Below are 6651 nucleotides of genomic sequence, written 5' to 3' on the forward strand. Positions count from 1 at the left end.
CCTGGTTTCACACCTGCCCTCTACATCCCATCATCACCCCAGCTGCCTAAGCTCTTCTTTTAAAATATAAGTCAGGGGACACCTGGGTGGCTCAGTCGGTGAAGAGGCTGACTTTGATTTTTGGCTCAGGTCATGATGTCCAGGATCAAGTCCCATGGCTGGCTCTGTGCTCAGCGGGGAGTCTGCTTGGGATTCTCTCTCTCCCTCACCCTCTGCCCCTCCTCTGGCTCACACACTCTCTCTGTCTCTTTTAAAAAAATTTAAGTCAGACCTTTTGCTCAAAACCATGCAGTGGATTCCCATTTCTCTCACAGAGACTTGAGATCTTCGGCTTCATCTACTCTGACTTACCACTTGTCTTCCTGCCGGCTCAGCCATATTGGCCTCCTGGAGTTCCTTGAAAACACAAGCATGCTCCCACCATGGGAACTTAGTCCTGAAACTTCCTTTGTCAGGACTGCTCTTCCACCAAATAGATAGGAATACAACTGACTCCCTTTTGCTCAAATCTTACCTTCTGAAGGAGGCTTCTCCTGACCACTCTAATTAAATTCTCAACTGCCCCAGCACTCCAGAGTCCCTTACTCTATTTTGCATATTTGGCTTTCTCCTATAACACTGAACATCTTCTAACATACTTTGTTATTTACTTATATGTTTATTGCTTTGTCCCACTTATCCTAACACATAGACCAGAATATAAGCTCTATGAGTTCAAGACTTTTTTAATGTATTGTGTCTACCAATTTATCTCCAGTGCCTGGAAAAGTGCCTGGCACATGGTAGGTAATCAAGAAATATTTACTGAACCAATTACTGGGAATGTGGAGAAGAGATTGCAGGTGGGGTAGGATGGATGACGATGGATCTGATGGCAGGTTCCTGGAGTGGTTCAGGGGGCTTCTGCTAATATCACTGGCAGTAAAGAGGGACAAAAGTCAATTGATTCACTTAAGTGAAACAGGTAGAGCTTACTGTTGGTTAAGATAAAGAGTGGAGAAGAAAAAAATCAGATTGATCCCCAGGATTCACCTTGTATCAACAGCAGCGACGCTAGGGGTGCAGGAAATGTATCGGCGTGTGGGGAGAGGCAGAGAGGCATGGGGCACAGAAAAGAGGCTGGGCTGGGAATAAAATTCTGGACTGTTTCCTTTAAAATCTTTTCCTTTGTCTATATCATATAATATAGCCACAATGGTAAAAATTTAGACTGGTGGTTGGCAAACTGTGACCTACTACCTGATTTTATAAATCAAGTTTCATTAGAACACAGCCACACTTGTTCATGCATTGTCTAGGACTGTTTTTACACCACAGCAGCAGAGTGGAGTATTTCTGAGAGACAGATTGTATGGCCCACAGAGCTAAAAACATATATTATCTGGCCTTTTATAGAAAGTTTTTATCCAAAGTTTGCTGACCCTTGCTTTAGAGGATAAAGAGGAATCTGGAGTTTTTCTACCATTCCTCAGGGCAAATTTGTTACCGTGAGATTTCCCTGGGCCTCGCATGGGCTGTACTTTAGATATTCCCTCGGTTTATCAGTTTAATCCATCAGCTTCCTGAGTTTGGGGAAGTTACCCCAAATGCTGGCGTCTTGATGGACCCCTCGCATGTTCACCTTGTTAGACGTACCTTCCACCTCAACTGCTTGTTATGTAGTAGGTGCTCAGTGAATGTTTCCTGGGAGAGCTGGAGGAAGAAGGACAATACATTTGTTTGGCCTGCCATATTGAACGAGAAGCCTGAAAACTTTTTTCAACCATATACATCAAGAAAACTTTTATTACTCTTGTATACAAAACTCTAGTTTTTAAAGTGATTCCAGCTTGCTTGAGGACTTACTTTCTTGTATGTCTTCTTCATATGACTTGCAATTATTACGGCATAAAAGGTGGTCCTGTTAACTTCATAGCTGGCTCCCATTTGTCTTAGTAAATGATCTTCATTTAGATGGGTTTAAATAAAAAGTAAAATTGGGGCGCCTGGGTGGTGCAGTCAATTAAGCCTCCAACTCTTGGCTTCTGCTCAGGTCATGATCAGGGTCACTAGAGGGAGCCCCGCGTCAGACTCCATGCTGGGCACAGAGTCTGCTTAAGATTCGGTCTCCTTTTCCCTCTGCCCTCCTGCTTGTGCGTGCTCTCTCTCTCTCTCTCAAATAAATAAATAAATGAAGTAAAATAGATATTCTGCTTGTTTTTTCACTTTTCATCTTTTATCACAATACTATTAGACAGTGGCTTTTCCTGTTAACAAACCCATATTATCAGTCTGAAATATTTTTTAAAAATAAGAACCAGGCTTTAAATGTGACATATGAAAAATGAACTGCTTTTATAACTCTAAATAAGACATCTATTTTAATCTATTTCAATGCTGATGATTTCTCTTTATTTTTAAAAATAAATCACCGTGCTTCAATTTGAAAGCCATTGTCTATGGAGGCACTAAAATTATTTAGTCTATTCAAGTGATAATGTACAATAAAGCTTACCTATTTTTAAATAGTTGAAATATAATCCAGGAGAAAGAGTTTTCTTAAAACAATTAGTATAAAATTCATCTGAAAGAATAGGAGGGGTCAGGATGAATAGTTGTTTCTAAAAAATTTAGGTTTTATTCATTATAATGCTGAATGTATTTAATATTCATTTTTAGCACTGAAGATGCGCCTTAAGGCTAAGGTTTATATATCATGTACTTCACTAAAAGGAAGAGATTGTTATGCAAATCTGTAGTATATTTAGTAACTTTCCACAACAAAAGAGAAAAAGCTTATATAGTAAAGAGTTTTAAGATAAAAACCAGGGCTAGGTAATTACTTCTTTATTATTTTAGATCAACATTTATTAGCTATCCCACGCTAGTAAATTTCACTTAGCAATTTGTTTTTCTCCCCTAAATTTGGACCGTATTTTTCTACTGAGGGAAATGACTTGGAATAATAAGGCATCTGGGCATAGGAACTTAAGGCGCAAACCAGTTCATAGAACCTCCATTTCTAAATGTAAAGGCTGACTATTTCTATCTTTTGCACATGGTAAATAAATTTCAATACAGCTTGTATAAGACCCCCAGTTCCTCTATGGGGTATCTACTAGCACAATCCCCATTTTACAGAAGGAAAAAAATGTGATTCAGAGAGATTAAATATGTTGCACAGAATCATAGTAATTTCTAAGTAGTAGAGCTGGGTTTCAACCCAGTCAGTCTAATGCCAAATATTTCAATATTATAGCTTTGCCTCCTATTCTTGTGGTTTACATAAACATTGCCATACAACATTTAGGTAGCCAATAACCAGAAGCAAGAAACTATCGCTATGGTGTGAATTTTCCTCACACTCTTCTTAAAGCCTTCCTTCTCTCTTTCAACTCAGAGATCAAACTCAAGAACAAAATGTCAGAGAGCAGGTACAATTCTAGATTTTTTTGTTTGAGGTTTTGTCCAGAGGGATTCCCTCAACAATAGGGAGGGTTCAGAAGAGCTATTATTTTTTATTTTTGTAAGTAAACAGGTGATCAGTATTTCTACTCTTCAGCTTCATTTGTCAGAGTTTAAAGAGAAGACTGGTACCTCTGCTCAAGGGCATCCTGCTTGCTTTATGAGGCAGGAAGAGACCTCTTAAGAAGTCACCATTTCTATTAACACATTATAGGCCCTGAGAAGTCCTGCAAAAAGCAACCAGCCCAACTTGCTGCAACCCAGCATTTCCAAACTATTTGTCAATAGAGCACTTTCTGCATGTGTCAGGGATAAAATTTTAGGCAAATCTAAATCCCCTATCTTGACCACATGCTAGCCTTAACAAAAAACCCACTAAATTTAGAATAAGTGCTTTGAAAATGTAATGAGTCTTAGATGAACTCATCAATCAAGTACAAGGAATGCTGAGATATTCTGATCCATCTAATTGCTTTACAGACAAGGAAACTGAGAACCCAGAATATTGCTTCTCATAGGAACGAGGAGACAGAGCTAGGAAACAGATCATGGTTCTCTTGCTTCCCTAATTCAAATTTTTCCTGACTATACATGCACCTCTTCGAGATAGGGGTACCAATTTACAAAACAGTTATAAATACGTTTTCCAAAAAAAAAGGCAGATTCCTGCCCTATATGTTGAGCCATTATAGCTGCTGTTTCCATTGTCCCTACAGTGAGAGATGACCATCAAATTGTGCATTTGAGGTGAAAGCACCCTTGGTCTCTATCCACTGCTGTCATTTACCCTTCACATGGTTCGGCAGTTTGGGTTTGTTAAATGTATATATAAGTATTATCAACATTTGGTCTGTGAATTAGCAAACAGGATAGCAGAGGCTTAGGGATAGAGCGTTTTGGAAAATGACTTTTGGTGGGCTAAACCCTCACTTGGAGAATCCTAAGTGGTAAACTGCTAACTCATTTGTTTACTTCTAAAATGTCTTTGAACTGATAGATGCAATTCTCCATAATGAAAGTATTTCCAAGCCCTAGCCAATGATCCATAGTAATTGTGGTTTTATGATCTTATTACACATTCTGCCCTCCACTTCCTCTGTTTGTCTGTTTAATAGACCCCCATCATAATAGCTGGAGGTGGAGGAGACGGAGTGAGGTCAGGAGACGAATTTACTGGGGTGCTTCAAAGTGTTTTCCTTGTAGGGCAGGTGGGGCCTCAGAACCCCACCTTGACTGATGTGTTAAAGCTGATGAAAACCCCCAAATCTTATCCCAGCACAAGCTGCTTGCAGTTATTCAGTTATTCTTAAATTAATTGCTAGCCTGATTTGCAAATTGATCTCATATATATTCAGTTTGTGTAAAATAGTGGATTTCAAACTTTTTTTTTCCCCTTAGCTGAACACCCAAGTTTTGGTAAGAACGCTGTCAGATAAAATTCTTCCTGATTGCCTTTCTTTTCTGGTACTTTTATATGCAGATAGGGCAGTGGGAGCTGTGAAGAATGAGCACAGGCAACTTTATCCACTAGACACACACTGGGTCTGCAGGCGCCGTGAGAAAAGTGCCCTGAGAACCAGTCTACACCACATGCTGGTACCAAACGATTCTTTTTAGGGCTACGGTCTCACCATTACCATGTTCAAAATCCTAAACTGATTTTCTTTTATTTTAAATTCCAGTATAGTGAACATGCTTTGTTATATTAGTTTCAGATGTACAAAATAGTGATTCCACAATTCCATATATCACGCGGTACTGATTTTCTAAACTAATAGCTCATCCCATTAAATCTACACCCCTCTGAAAAGCACTCAAGGGTTCTCTGTGCTTGGAATCCAGCTCCCCATCTCACAATCTCCCCTTTGAATTCCACGCAGGCAGATTTGTTTTCTGACATCACACAAGCTGTGAGCATCTCTGCTCCTGCTATCACTCCTGCAGGACTGTCCCTCTCCTGTCTTACTAGGTACTTGCTCCTGAAGGCCAAAGAGCTGCACCCCCCTCTTGTCCACGTGACTGCAGTCCACATTCCACTTTCTTTTCTAAAACCTGAGAGCATTTGGAGTGCACCCCTCAGCCACTCGTAAGATACATCTTGATCTGAGTCAGGGCTCCTTCACCTGCTATGTTACTTCATGTCGTTGAGCTTCATCTGTAAAATGGGGATAATGATGGCTCCATCCTCAGGGGGCTGTTACGGGAACTAAATGAAATAATGACTAACTGTGATCCATGAACTGCATCATCATAAGAGCACAGTAACTCTAAGCTAGCAGTATCCTCATACCTACCTAATAGGTAGGAAACAACAGGTAGGCAAGAACAAAAGCACTGAGAGCATTAAAATGAGATTAAATGAGAAAGCAGACTGCCTGGCATACTCTGCTTGGTACCTATTATATTACGGTGATGATGATGAGATTGTGTGTTTTTGACTCTGCATGCACCTCTCTGAGGGATGAGTACCCATCTATAATCCAGCTGTAAACACATTTTCCAGATCCTGGAACTGTGGAGTAAGGAATAAAGGAAGTGACCTATCTAAATATTTAAAGTGCTTAGCACAGTGCCTGACATATAAGCATTTGAAAAATGTGACCCATTATCACTGCATATTCTTTTGTATTATTATATTTGCTCAGAGTAAGCCTATCTACAATTTTTCTGGTTTTCCCCAATATTAGGCCTCTGGTGGGTATGTTTTCACTATTGGATATTTGTCCCAATTATAACGAGCCATGATAGCAAATGATGAGCTCCTGAACTCAAAGAGTATACAAGTACAAGTCATCTACAATATACTCTATATTTGGAATGCTATTACTTACGTTTCTTAAATATCACGATAAATTTACTGGAAGTTCTAGCCAATTTGGGGTTTAACCATGTCATCACAATTTGGGGCCAATGGTTAACTGCTCTCCCTTCCCCCTCCCGGGGCATGTGCCAACTTAGCAGACACGGAATCTACTCAGAGATGGAGGGTGTGAAAGTGAACAGGCAGAAAGGCCTTCCAGTCTGGCCTCCGAGGCCTGCCTGTTAGTCTTTTTACCCCAATCATATTTGGAATTTGCCGCTCTGGGGTTAGATCTGATGGAGACCATTTCTAACTCTGCCGCTGACTGCCTGACCACTCTTGGGGAAGACAGGCTCTTAGAGCGTCAGTTCTCTTATCAGGAACACGGAGCTAAATATAGTCAAACC

The sequence above is a fragment of the Zalophus californianus genome, chromosome 1 (assembly GCF_009762305.2).
Source record: "Zalophus californianus isolate mZalCal1 chromosome 1, mZalCal1.pri.v2, whole genome shotgun sequence".
Taxonomy (NCBI): domain Eukaryota; kingdom Metazoa; phylum Chordata; class Mammalia; order Carnivora; family Otariidae; genus Zalophus; species Zalophus californianus.